This window comes from Zeugodacus cucurbitae, chromosome 6, assembly GCF_028554725.1.
Source record: "Zeugodacus cucurbitae isolate PBARC_wt_2022May chromosome 6, idZeuCucr1.2, whole genome shotgun sequence".
NCBI lineage: Eukaryota > Metazoa > Arthropoda > Insecta > Diptera > Tephritidae > Zeugodacus > Zeugodacus cucurbitae.
Window position 1 is genome coordinate 14,005,578 of NC_071671.1, and position 13,719 is coordinate 14,019,296.

The 13,719-nt window shown below is 34.0% G+C and overlaps 1 protein-coding gene across 4 annotated transcripts in view; it reads right to left on the reverse strand.

Moving 5' to 3' along the window:
* Window positions 1–13,719, reverse strand: part of LOC105215096 (putative polypeptide N-acetylgalactosaminyltransferase 9) — a 148,392-nt gene that overhangs the window by 71,076 nt on the left and 63,597 nt on the right. Inside the window, exon 1 of one of the 4 annotated variants that reach the window (XM_054235064.1) lies at window positions 10,606–11,047. The exons of the other annotated variants lie outside the window; for them this stretch is intronic. The gene's annotated coding sequence lies outside the window, so the exon portion shown is untranslated. Of the gene's footprint in view, window positions 1–10,605; window positions 11,048–13,719 lie in introns of those variants that run through there. 4 annotated transcript variants of the gene reach the window in all.

Genomic DNA, 13,719 nt, shown 5'->3' on the forward strand with positions numbered 1-13,719 from the left:
TATGGGAAATATTTTTAATTCTATGAAAATATGTCAGTTATCTGTTTTAGAGAAGAAATATTTGTTCAAGCAAGTATTGAAAAATATCTTCGACAAATTTTTCACAGATTGATTTTGTTTTAGATAGATATTAGATAAATAGCTCAAGGTATTAGATACATAATATATCATGAATTGAATTCAATATTCTCTATAAATAAATTTCAACAAGTATTTTTTTATTGTAATATTTCAATATATTTGTGTTAAATTTTATCCAGGTGGCAACCATATTCAAAAGTTATATTATTTTGTAAGAGTTCGAATGCATCCACAGTCTTTGTATTCAGTCGCGAGGTACGAACTGAGATAGCGCTGGGCAAAAAGAGAAGCAGCACGTTCGTTACCGAAAAACTAACGACGCCAATTGAAAGTGAAAAATGGGAATGATTATTAAAAAAGGGGAATAGAAATGGAAAACAAACATTTCGTAAGATTTGGCTTTTCAGGTCAGTATGACATACTAACTTTTAAACTTTTGCTGTTGTTCGAAAAAAGCTATAAATCTGTCACCAATTAAGCTACCAAAGCTCAATTTTGAAACAAAATGCTTTAGAGTTATTTCAGATACTGACTAAGGTTCAAGATATCAAGACGAATCTGTTTCCGCAAAAGTTTCACAATTCATAGAAATGTTGTAACTATAATTAATGCTGCTCTAGGGCAATAATAGCCTTTTTACACATCCAAATTAATTGATCAATTGAAATTTTGATTGAGAAACTAATTTTGTCTCTTCACACTGGACTACTCGATAATTGATCAACTTTTATACATTTTTGTTTTTCCTTTTCATAAGAAGTTGGTAAGTTTCATCAGCTGATTGCTATTTTAGCAGCGATATCTACTGTCGTGTAGCGTGAACATCAACTCGCAAACAAAGAACGTATATATAATTACAAATACGGTCTTTTTCGCAGAGTTGCATTTCATTTTCTAGTCGATTAAAATTAATTTCAAAATTAATGGAGATTTTTATTTTGTCTGGTAAATCGATCTTAATAAGCGTTTTAATCGAGCAGAGGCTGGTTAATTAATCAATTCCTGTGTGAAAAGGCTATAAGGATATTACATCAAAAACAAAATAAAAAGGAAGAAGTGGTTGACCTCCAACAATAACCGTAGTACAGATGGAAATTAGATATATATGAAGAGAATAGCGAATAGTTAGTAATAAACGGGTTTGACACTGCCAGAAATAATTCATAATTAAATTGTTGACAATCTTTTAACTGGACAATTAAGACTACTCGAACATGATTTAATTAGTGTACAATTAGTTAGTCATTAAAGGAGGGCATTCATGTAAATTTAATGTCAGTTAAATACTAATTGTGTAATTAGTAAATTCAGCAGGGAAAATTAACTAGGGATTAATTTACTAAACTAGCATTCCAAGTCACTTAATTTAGTCAATTATTAAATTAAGACAATTAACAAAAATAATTGGTATATTGACTTAATTAAGAATTTTGTAAAACAATTACGAAATTATCCTAAATTTCTCTAATCGTTTTAAAGGATTTTTTTTAAACAAACATCAAATTTTTAAATTAAATTTAGTAATAATAAATATTAAAATTTGTTTTCAGTGTATGAAAAAATTGCACCTTTTTGTTTTACCTTTTTACAAACTTTCAAATCATTGGCATATGCGTTTGCGTACAATGCTTAGATACTTACAGTGAATAAGCATTTGATTTAAATGAAAAAAGTCAACAGACAAACAAACCGGTTATTGGCGGTCAACCACGGGAAGCGAAACCAAATACACCTAGATATGTACTTATATAAACCCGCATGCAAACTTAAGAAAGTAAAAAAATTACAAAGAGCTATGTTAAGAATCGCCATCTGTTGATTAGTACTTGCACTTACAGATATACAGACACTTTCCTATATGTACTTATATACTTAGACATGCAGCTATAATAATTGCCATTTATTCTTCTCTACGCTTTTTTTGTTGCTATAATTCTGGGTTACGCTATGCTGTGCTATGCAGAACGTACTTACATAGACTTTTTGTTCTATTGGTGTGGTCAACAAACTCAATTGCAGTCAAGTGCAATGGCTAATAGCTAATGGCTAATACACATGGTTAGTTTAGTTGGTGAACAAACTGAAATTAACCGAAGCGCAACCGAGAACACGACAAACAAAAAACATGAGCTGCATTGGAAACTGGAAAATCTATTCGACTGACAAGCGTGGCGTGGAGACATGTTACAGAAGTGTTGCAACAAACAGCTGAAAAGGTATTTATTTTTTCTGTTGTTGTTCAGTTTCAGTTTTTTCTAACTTCCCTGAGGTGTTGCGCGTAAATGTTTGCAGGAAGATCATTGAAGCGGCTGTCAGGTAAAACCACAAAGGCGAATTGAATGGCGAGGCTAAACTGATCAACCGATAGCCGGACATAATTGTACGAAGAGCATCGTAGAGGTTGCTCGGTGTAGGGTGTGTTGTTGGCCTCAGAGTACCTTAGTGCACACCAATGCTTTTCTTCTGCCGCTGGGCATGTCATGTGCACTGATCGGCAAAGCGGAAAATCAGCGATATAATGTTATTACTTAATATAGACAAAGGCTATAACAGGGCAAATAAATGGAAAGACAAAGCAATAATATAAATAAATAAGGACGGCCTTAATGCAATGAAACTCCATTTGTGAGGAAGGGATATGGGTGCTCGTGGAAGTTGTGGATAATAATACTAAGATATCTCCAATCTAATGTTATGTAAAAATAAGGAAAAAAACATTAAACGATGAAAGAAAAGGGAAAGTAGAATGCTTTGCTTCATTCACAAATCTATTGTCAATACTATACTCATACAACTCATTGAGTACTTCTAATAATAACTACTTGTAATCTAAACATTTATAAGTGCTCTAGCTCTCTGTTTGATTGGCTTTTATTTTCCCAAAAATTGGCGAATCGATAACAACCATAAAATCAGTATTAATTAGTCACACCTATTAGTAATATGTTCCGCTTACGGAAGTACTCCAAAGTGATGTGCAGATATGCCATAAGTTCAAATTACTGCTTTTACCGAAAACATGTTTCCATAGAATATTATTATTTAGAGATGTGACGGTGAGTCTGATAAAGTTTTTGTTTTTCGGTGTTTGTTTACCAAATTGATTTACCATTCAACGTTTGACACGTTCGGTGATAAGCGAAGTGTTGGTATTAATTGACGTAATATATGCGTATTTTATAGATAAAGTACTGTATTTATACCCGGTAGGAAATTTTTGGGAAAAAATACTTAATACCGTTGGAAAATATGTTGCCGTCGCTTATGAACCACTGATTTGTAATCGTTCTTTATTCAAAAAGAAATACATTATTGGAGGTAATTTGTTCTTAAATTGAGTCAACATATTTAGTATTCACACACAATTCAATTTTGCACAGTTCTCAAATTCTGAGATTGAAAACACCTAAGATCATGCTGCAAAATGCTATTTAGTTGAAGCAATCAAGTAAGCACGCTTAGTTTAACTACTCTATTATATGGTATATAATTTCTGATATTATCCTAATTATTGCTTAATTAGTGGTCTGTGTGAACAAGATTACCAATTTTAGTATTGCAGAATTATTATTTTTAGAAAAATTTCCGATTTTGTCCTAAAAAGTCTGTCAATACTTCATGTGTTCTAATATAAAATATATAATATTTCCTAATGGGGCCTAAAAAGTTGTTTGTGTACATATTACCATATGTTCAAATACCGGAAATTTTAAAGTTAAAAATTTAAAGACTAGAAGCAGTAATAATGTTTTTTTTTTCACTTTTCAACTGAAAAACTTGAGTTAATTAGAAGGAACATTATGTAATTTATGTATGATATCGGATCATAGATTGTACAGAGATATGAGAATAGTATGATAATTGTTTCGGAAAAGGCTGGAAGAATTGAAAATAATTGACAGTTTATAAAATTAGAGAGTTAGCGAAGGCTTTTATATTTCCTATGGATTAAATCATGGTTAGATTAAATTAAAATCCAAACGCGAGAATATTGTCCATAAGAACGTTGAAAAGTTCCTAGCACCGAGATTTAGAAGCAAAGGCCAAACTCAATTTTCTCTGTACCAAAATTTGAATATCTGCTCCGACTCAAATGCTTACTGATTTTCTGAAAATCAGAGCGGAAAAAGTTCAAAATTTAAAGAAAAATCACAGCAGAGAGCATAATATAATTAAAATTTCATTGAATCAATTAAAATTATTGAATGGTTATAAAAAAATACATTAAAACATGAAAAAGCGCTCTGATATCATAAAACAGTTATAATTGCATGATTAATGTGCATGAAAATGCATTCAATAAATAAGTACACCATAAAGTGGAAAAAATATGGAAAAAAAGTAAACAATTCAAATAATAAAAAAAATTTAAATACCGAAATCAAATGAATGGCACAGTTTTATAAAAAAGCGAACTCCAACCAAAAAATGATCAATTATATTGAGTTTATTATGTTGCAATATTAACACCAATGTCACTTGCCACTCATCTTTTAAATAACCGTATACATAATGAAGAGTAATTGTGAAACATTTCCAATAAAAAAGTACCTTTATTAAATTATGCAACAACAGCCTTAAAAGGTGCTTAAGAGTGTAATTAGTGGACTGACGGCGACAGCTAAGGATAAAAATATGGTTGATGTAAAAGGCTGACCAGCATAATTGGAATGTAAGTTATGTATTTAATTATTGTTTGGCGCTCTGAAATGCGACAAACCGCAAATAATTATACAAATAAATTACCAGATAACCAGAAGTTGATAATGAGGATTTTAAATTCACGCAATACAATTAATGTGTTCAGTTTTAAGGTAATTTAAAAATACAAAAGTGTTAAGCATTAATTGATTTATAAAGTCAAAGTTTTATCACAGATCTAACATTGGGCGCTACTAAGATACAATTCCATTCCATCATACCTACATACAATCCCAATATGGAACAAACTTTTGAGTTGTGTTACGAATAAAACAATACTCAGAAACACCATTTTATCTAATCAATTTCATTAATTCCTTAAACCAGTAGATCTCTCGTGAATGGTCGTGTTTACATTTGTTCAGTTTGGATGGCATCAATGGCACATCTTTTGGGACTATTGATCGGAGAAAGTAAGTTGATGACACTAACTTTTACGATTTTCAATTGAATAGAAATCCATACTTTTAAATTTAACTGGAAATAAGTGCAGAAAGCTATCATGAACTTTCAATATTTCGCTTGTTGTCCCCTTAACAACACAGTTCTTTACGAATTATTTTATGCACACATTGCTTTTTTTTCGGCGGTTTTGTGTTTTTACACGGTCAGTGGGTGCATAAATATTTATGGTTGTGAGCATTAAGTGCTCAACTGATGGCCATGTCGTTGCCTTGTTTTGCTTAAAATTGCGATTTGCGATGAGCAACCCGTTGATACTTTATGCTTTGCGGTGATGAACAGGCAACAAATAATTAACATATTTTATTATAATTATTGTTGGTATTGTTTTGTGCTGTGCGTGTCTGGTGCTGTCGGAACATTGATTACAGACGGTATTAATGAAATGCGCTGCTATAAGGCAGCAGCAATAAAGTCAGGCTTAGCTGAGAGATATACATACATAAAGACAAATATATGTATGTATACATTGTATTTTTCTTAATATATATTTTATATTTACACTGTTGAGGCTGATGAATTGATTAATTATACGCACATCGTTAATTATGCATGAATTGGCATGCACACTAGCTCCATTTTGTGTGTATGTGGGTGCCCTTTGCTATGATTTGCCCCTATTTATCTAAGTTCAGCCACTCATTTAGACTACAGACTAAATGAAAATACGTGTAGTACAAATAGTGTCAGTGACAACAACTACAACAACATGCAACATTTCCTCTGCATAAATCACTGCTTTGCATGAAATTGTGGGGCAGCAACAGCAGAATGGTTCGTGGCATGCTTCGATTGACATTGCTACCACCAAGTGTTAATACATTGGCGCTGCTCTAAATTAAGTTCAAAAACAACAACAATAACAATAACAACATTGTCGCACATAATTAATGAGTACGAGTATATTGCAGGTGGGAATCCTTTTCACAGTAAGCTAAGTCTATATGTATGTGTGTGTACACAGTGCGAGCTCAAGGACACACGCTTCAGTGATTAATTTGAATCGGACTGTGTATTTCCTAAGCATCGATCGATGGCACGGCCGGAAAATTAAACAAATTTATTTCATTGGAATATAATTCTTTTGTAGAAATGCTAATGAGTATTTATACAATATTTGGTGAATATTAATTTCGCAGTCCTTTGTAGGTGAGCTGTAAAAATTATGTTTGGAAATTCGAAGCAAAACTAAAATGCACCTCGCTGATTATGCTAACCAGGGAATCTGATTACTGCGTCAGTGGCAATAAAAATTGGAACTATATACATAGTTAGTTGTAAGCTTGTAACCGTTCTTGAAGAAATGTTCAGGCTATAAACGGAAAATGTAGTCAATAAAGCAGGGAATATTTTGGATAATATTATAAAATAAAATAATAATATATATAAAAAATATGTAACTATATAATAGAAATAAACCAACATATAAACAACTTTAAACTAATCTCACATCCTTGGAAGACCCACTCGAATCAAAAACCTGTTAAGATATTATAGAATTTCAAATTAAGTGTTTGGGTTGAAAGGGCCGGTGTGACTCAACTACTGTATTATATTGAGAAACGGTGCTAGGAACTGAAAATTGTTAAAATCGGATAATAACCATGCCCACATCACATACAAAAGTTAGGTTGAAAATTACTAAAAGTGCGTTAACTCACTAACGAAAAACGTCAGAAACACTAAATTTTATGGAAGAAATGGCAGAGAGAAGATGCAGTCTGATTTTTTTACAAAATGGAAAATGGGCGTGGGGTCGCCCACTTATGGGTCAAAACCCATACCTCAGGAACTACGCGACAAATTTCAATGAAATGTATAATATTTTCTTGACACCCACACATATCAAAAGTGCATGAAAACGGCTCACAACCACGACAACTTCCCATATAACTCAAATTTGAATTCCATCTAATTCCATCACTTTATAATATATACATAAGGAACCAATGAAGATAGCGGAATAAAACTTTGCACTAATACTGAAAATGATCTGTAGCATCACTTGTGAAAAAACTGTCGAAATCGGTTCAGGAATTACCTCAGCCCTCATACCCTATATGTGATGATTTTCGCTATTGGACTTTATGCCGTATATGTGGGTCAAAATGTGTGTTATCTTAATAAAAATATAGCAATAAATTGCGAGAGTATAAAATGTTCGGTTGCACCCGAAATTACCCTTTCCTTACTTGTTTAAAAGTATACTTATGAGGAAAGTGATATGTTTCAAAATACTCATTTAAAAGAAGATATAGTAGAACAAGTAAGGAAGGGCTAAGTTTGGGTGTAACCGAACATTTTATACTCTCGCAATTTATTTATTTAACTTTATTTATATTAATAATATACAATTTGACCCACATATATATATATATATTTGGCGTAGGAACCGCTTTAAGCGATTATAGCCGAATCCACCAGAGCGCGCCACTCATTCCTCCTTTTTGCTTTTTGGCGCCAACTGGAAACACCAAGTGAAGCCAGGTCACTTTGCACTTGGTCTTTCCACCGGAGTGGAGGTCGTCCTCTTCCGCGGCTTCCTCCAGCGGGTACTGCATCGAATACTTTCAGAGCTGGAGTGTTTTCTTCCATCCGTACAACATGACCTAGCCAGCGTAGCCGCTGTCTTTTTATTCGCTGAACTATGTCAATGTCGTCGTATAAATCGTACAGCTCATCGTTCCATCGTCTGCGGTATTCGCCGTTGCCAATGTTTAGAGGACCATAAATCTTGCGCAAAACCTTTCTCTCGAAAACCCCAAGAGTCGTCTCATCGGATGTTGTCATCGTCCACGCTTCAGCGCCATACATCAGGACGGGAATAATGAGCGACTTATAGAGTTTGATTTTGGTTCGTCGAGAGAGGACTTTACTTTTCAATTGCCTACTCAGTCCAAAGTAGCACCTGTTGGCAAGAGTGATTCTGCGTTGGATTTCAAGGCTGACATTGTTGGTGTTGTTAATGCTGGTTCCCAGATAAACGAAATTATCTACAACTTCAAAGTTATGACTGTCAACAGTGACGTGGGAGCCAAGACGCGAGTGCGCTGACTGTTTGTTTGATGACAGGAGATATTTCGTCTTGTCCTCATTCACCACCAGACCCATACGCTTCGCTTCTTTATCTAGTCTGGAAAACGCAGAACAAACGGCGCGGTTGTTGCTTCCGATGATATCAATATCATCGGCATACGCCAGGAGCTGTACACTCTTGTAGAAGATTGTACCCTCTCTATTTAGTTCTGCAGCTCGTATTATTTTTTCCAGCAATAGATTGAAGAAGTCGCACGATAGTGAGTCACCCTGTCTGAAGCCTCGTTTGGTATCGAACGGCTCGGAGAGGTCCTTCCCGATCCTGACGGAGCTTTTGGTGTTGCTCAACGTCAGCTTACATAGCCGTATTAGTTTTGCAGGGATACCAAATTCAGACATCGCGGCATAAAGGCAGCTCCTTTTCGCTCATCCGAGGCCTGTGTTTCTTATTCACTGGTTATTCGTTTTTATGTGGTGGGTCCCAAGCCCTACGCACAACCGCACAAGCGGGCTTCGCCTTCTCACTTTAGCTCGCCTCCAAACGGATGTCTGTTAGCTACCCAGGGGATACTTGGTCTAAAACCGGAAGTCGTGAGCTGCTTGAGTCATATGCAAAAGAATCGTTCCTGGCCACTCCCAAGTGAATGGCAATCAGAAACTTTCCTCACTTGCGTGAACTTCTACATATGACCCCATCCCCCAATATACATATTCGTCATATATATTGTATAAAGTCCATTGAAAGTTGGAAACCATAATATTAAGTTAGAAGCACCGAGGTCTTCGTTCTCGATATATGGGGCCTTAAAAACCTATGGTCCGATTTCGTAGATTTTTATAATGGGGCTGCCACACTATTAACATAGTATTTGTGCAAAGTTCTGCACCGATATCTTCACTAGTGATTACTTTATATATTGTAATGTAAACGATTCAGATCCACTTCAAAGTTCTGGTATATAGGAAGTAGGCGTGGTTGGCTATTTTCACAACATATCATTGGGATGTAAGGAAACTATTACAAACCAAGTTTCATTGAAATCGGTCGAGTAGCTCCTGAGGTATGGTTTTTGACCCACAAGTGGGCGACGCCACGCCCATTTTCCATTTTGTAAAAAAATTTGAGTGCAACTTTCATGTGCCATTTCTTATGTGAAATTTAGTGTTTTTGACGTTTTTCGTTAATGAGTTAACGCACTTTTTGTAATTTTCAACCTAACTTTTGTATGGGATGTGGGTGTGGTTATGGTCCGATTTCTTTCATTTTTGGACTGTGGCTGAGGAAGTGGCTAAAAGAAACGACTGCAGAAAGTTTGGTTTATATAGCTCTATTGGTTTGCGAGATATGTACAAAAAACTTAGTAGGGGGCGGAGCCACGCCCACTTCCCCAAAAAAGTTACATCCAAATATGCCCCTTCATAGTACGATCCTTCATACCAAATTTTATTTCCATAGCTTTATTTATGGCTTAGTTATGACACTTTATGTGTTTTCGGTTTTCGCCAATTTGTGGGCATCAAGTATCTTAATTTCATCAAGATATCTTAATTTTTACTCAAGTTACAGCTTGCACAGACGGACGGACGGACAGACATTCGGATTTGAACTCCACTCTTCACCTTGATCACTTTGGTATATATAACCCTATATCTAACTCGTTTAGTTTTGGGTTAAAACACAGTAAACAAATGTATATACATATATTATATTTTCACTCTTTCACACGACTCTCGTATCTTCCTCTCTTACATAAATGGCTTTCATTTATCTTTGATTCACCCATTATAACTTGCTGAATTGAAACATACAAAAAAATTATGCACTTATAAATGAAGGAGCTACTCTGACTTACTAAAAGAAATATATACTTTTATATTAATTAAATATACTTGTATCGGTTAATTGACTTAAGAATTTAATATATATATCAAAGTGGCATCTTCTCAATGAGCGACGATTAAATCTTTCGAAAATGTCAAATCACTCTTGAAGAAATTATTTTAATAGATCGATTAATTAGCTATTGCTTCTTCAATGAAATCGCAACGTGGTAGTAAATAAATTAACAAAATATAAAATCAAAAGATATCCATACAGTAAAGTGCATAATTACTGTGGCACCCAAATACTACAACAAACCGTTATCAGGCTTTTCAATATGTATAGCTGGATTGTATTAGATAAAACAACAGCACGCGCAAGTTGAATTACATTAAAATTTTATAGAAATGGTATTAAAAATAAAAGAAAATATATACATACATACACTGCGTATATATTATTATACAGTTACTGTGATTCTAAAGCTAGAATCAAGTACTTACATAATTAAAATTAACAATAAATATTTATTTTTGTAACTTTGTTGATATTTTGCAATATAAGATATTTTAATTTATTTTACACTTCCGTTTATGAAACTGAATTTCAGCACACATATCTGGCAACTCTAAACCATTTATTTTTTCACTTCACTTTAGCACTAAGTCCGTTAGTTTTACTTTAGCACATATTATCTTTTGCACAAATTTCCTTACGCGACGTAATTCACGGTGTCCAGCACCTCGGCTATCCTTCCGCCCACTTCAATGCGTTCAAATCGATTCGTTTAAACTGAGTTTAATTATTTCTTTACATTTCGGGGAAGTTTTTTTTTTAATTATTTTGCCACACAAACTTCCGACGCCACCGTCTAATTACACTCAACTGCCAATTAACAACTTTTTTCTCTTCAGTCAAAGCAGCAAATTAGCTTGAAGACTGACTGAAGTCTGCTGGCGTTGCAGTACAACTGATAAAAATACACACTCAAGTGTATATTCGAAATACGAACAGTTGTGAGCAATTAAAATGCAGCGACGTTCTTGAAATTCTCAAACTTCCTGATATAATTAGGTTTCTCATACAAAAACGGTTACTCACCGTTTGCTTCCATCTCCGAGAGTCACTATAAAATTGTTTTCTAAAAGCTATTACTCTTGTCTGACAATCGCCAACCATCAGATATATTTCGGCGGTGAAAAAATTTCTTTCCATTCAAATTCGTTTGATTTCTAAATCCATGCTTTCTTCTGAACATATCTCTAAGTAAGTAGGACCAGACTAGTTTCTGACTAATCTTAAGTTAGTTTTTCAAAAATTCTAATGGGTTCTCAAGAACATCTGAACTACCAAGCCATCGTAAAATTATGATAGGTAGTTAAAGCTATCATAAAATACTTACCTACGGCTGAGTCTTTTATAATATTTACAAATTTTAGTACTAATAACATTTATCTTGAAAATATATTTTATAAGTGTACCTTCTTTAATTACACTTCCTTCCAGTTTAATGCCAAACAATAACTGTTTTTATAAACCAATCCGTCACTCACTGCAATTATATGCAGTACAACTGTAACTCTGTATATGTATTGTTTGTGTAAGAGTTTGATAAAACCACCATATCAAAGCGAAATATTTTGTCGCCACTCTTTCGACATACTTACAAACACGCGAAAATACTTCTTGAAGACATGAAACGACGTGAGTGGAAATATAAGAGTTTCTAATCACTGCGCCCTCTTGTAGCTCTCCGTGGAATGCCGCAAATAGCATGTACGCTAACTGATAAGCGAAAATTATTTATGTGCTGACAAAAAAACTATTTTGTACGTATACATGGGTATGCCTGGGGGTTTATCTGATATATGTATATATATATTTAGTGTATGTATTTGAAGTGGATATACATTAATTGGAACCGGTACGGTTTTGAGTTTATTGCTTTGTTACTCTCTATACTTGCTTGCTTATTGTTTCTTGATATTTGCTTTACTTTTAAGTTGCGAATATATATGCTAAAGAGAGTATATAAGTACATATATAATCCTCTTTCACGCCTAGTTAAGAAAAAAACATTATAAACAAAATAAAACACAATAATTTTTATCTTACAAATGAAAGCCGAGGCTAGAGTGTATATTACCGGGAGTAAGCTTGTAAGAACTTAAAAACAAAAAATAAGCCCTCAGTTCATTTGCAGCCCAACAATATATACTCCCTCAGATTTGTAAAATCAATTTGTATGAGTCAACATTCGTTATTCGAAGTAGTTGTGAATGGGTTTATTCATCCAGAAGATCGAAAACTGGAGCTAGGCAGGAAGTAGGGGTCGATTTCAACAACTTTTAGAAAGAAATCACACCTTGTTTCTTCAAATAATTAACTTACTTAACGTCGCACAAATATTTTACGTACTATTTTGCTAAAATCCGTTGGAAGTCGAGAAATCATCATGTTAAGTAAAAATGATCTAGGGGAAGTACCGAAGACATTTCATCGATTTCCAGTTGCAGATCAAATTGCTATCAGAAAATAATATCCACCTAATTTTACCAATATATCTGTCAACATAATCAATACTTTCGGTATGGAATCGGACGTTGACAAGTTGTTTTAAGAACTGTGAACTCTCACGGTCTATCATGGTTCTGATTCTGATTCTGGTTCTAATTTGCAACTCTACGAGTCAGAAAATAGTAGTGATATTGCAAATATAGGACACAACTATGAAGGGTATGAGTTTTGGGAATGTGGATCAGATGTAATGTTGCTACCTGTCAGTAAAACAAGAAAAAACAAATATGTGGCAGTGAACAACGCCGGTTCACTCAGTCCGTTTAACTGTCCATTTATTTAATTTAAAGAATTTACACGCTCCGAAATACGTTTGTATCTCAATAACAAAGTGAAGCGGTATTTAATTAAATACTACTAAATTTGCACTTAGCAAAGCTTTTAGCAATTTCTCCGCTGTCAATCAAGTCAAAATTACCGTCAATGAAAGCATCAACGCGGAGAGACTAAAACGCCACCAAACAATTATTAGTAGCGAACGAAGAATCAGGTATATATTTACAACAACAATTGTCCTCTATCAACAATTAGTTGCTTGTAATGAACATAAGATTACCCATATATAGACATATTAGTAATTACATACATATATGACATGTGGCAAGCGGCATGTTGCATGTTGCAAGTACTTTCCAGTTTGAATTTTCCAACTATAGATATTCAGAGAAGAGTGGCTGGTTAAAAATAAGAAATAAACAAGTAAGGAAGGGCTAAGTTCGGGTGTAACCGAACATTTTATACTTTCGCAATTTATTTATTTAACTTTATTTATATTATGTATATAATACACAATTTGACCCACATATTCGTCATATATATTGTATAAAGTCCATTGAAAGTTGGAATAATATTAGGTTAAAAGCACAGATGTCCTCGTGTTCGATATATGGGGCCTTAAAAACCTATGATCCGATTTCGGCGATTTTTAGAATGGGGCTGCCACACTATTAACATAGTATTTGTGTAAAGTTCTGCACCGATATCTTTACTAGTGCTTACTTTATATATTGTAAAGTAAACGATTCAGACTGTCTTCAAAG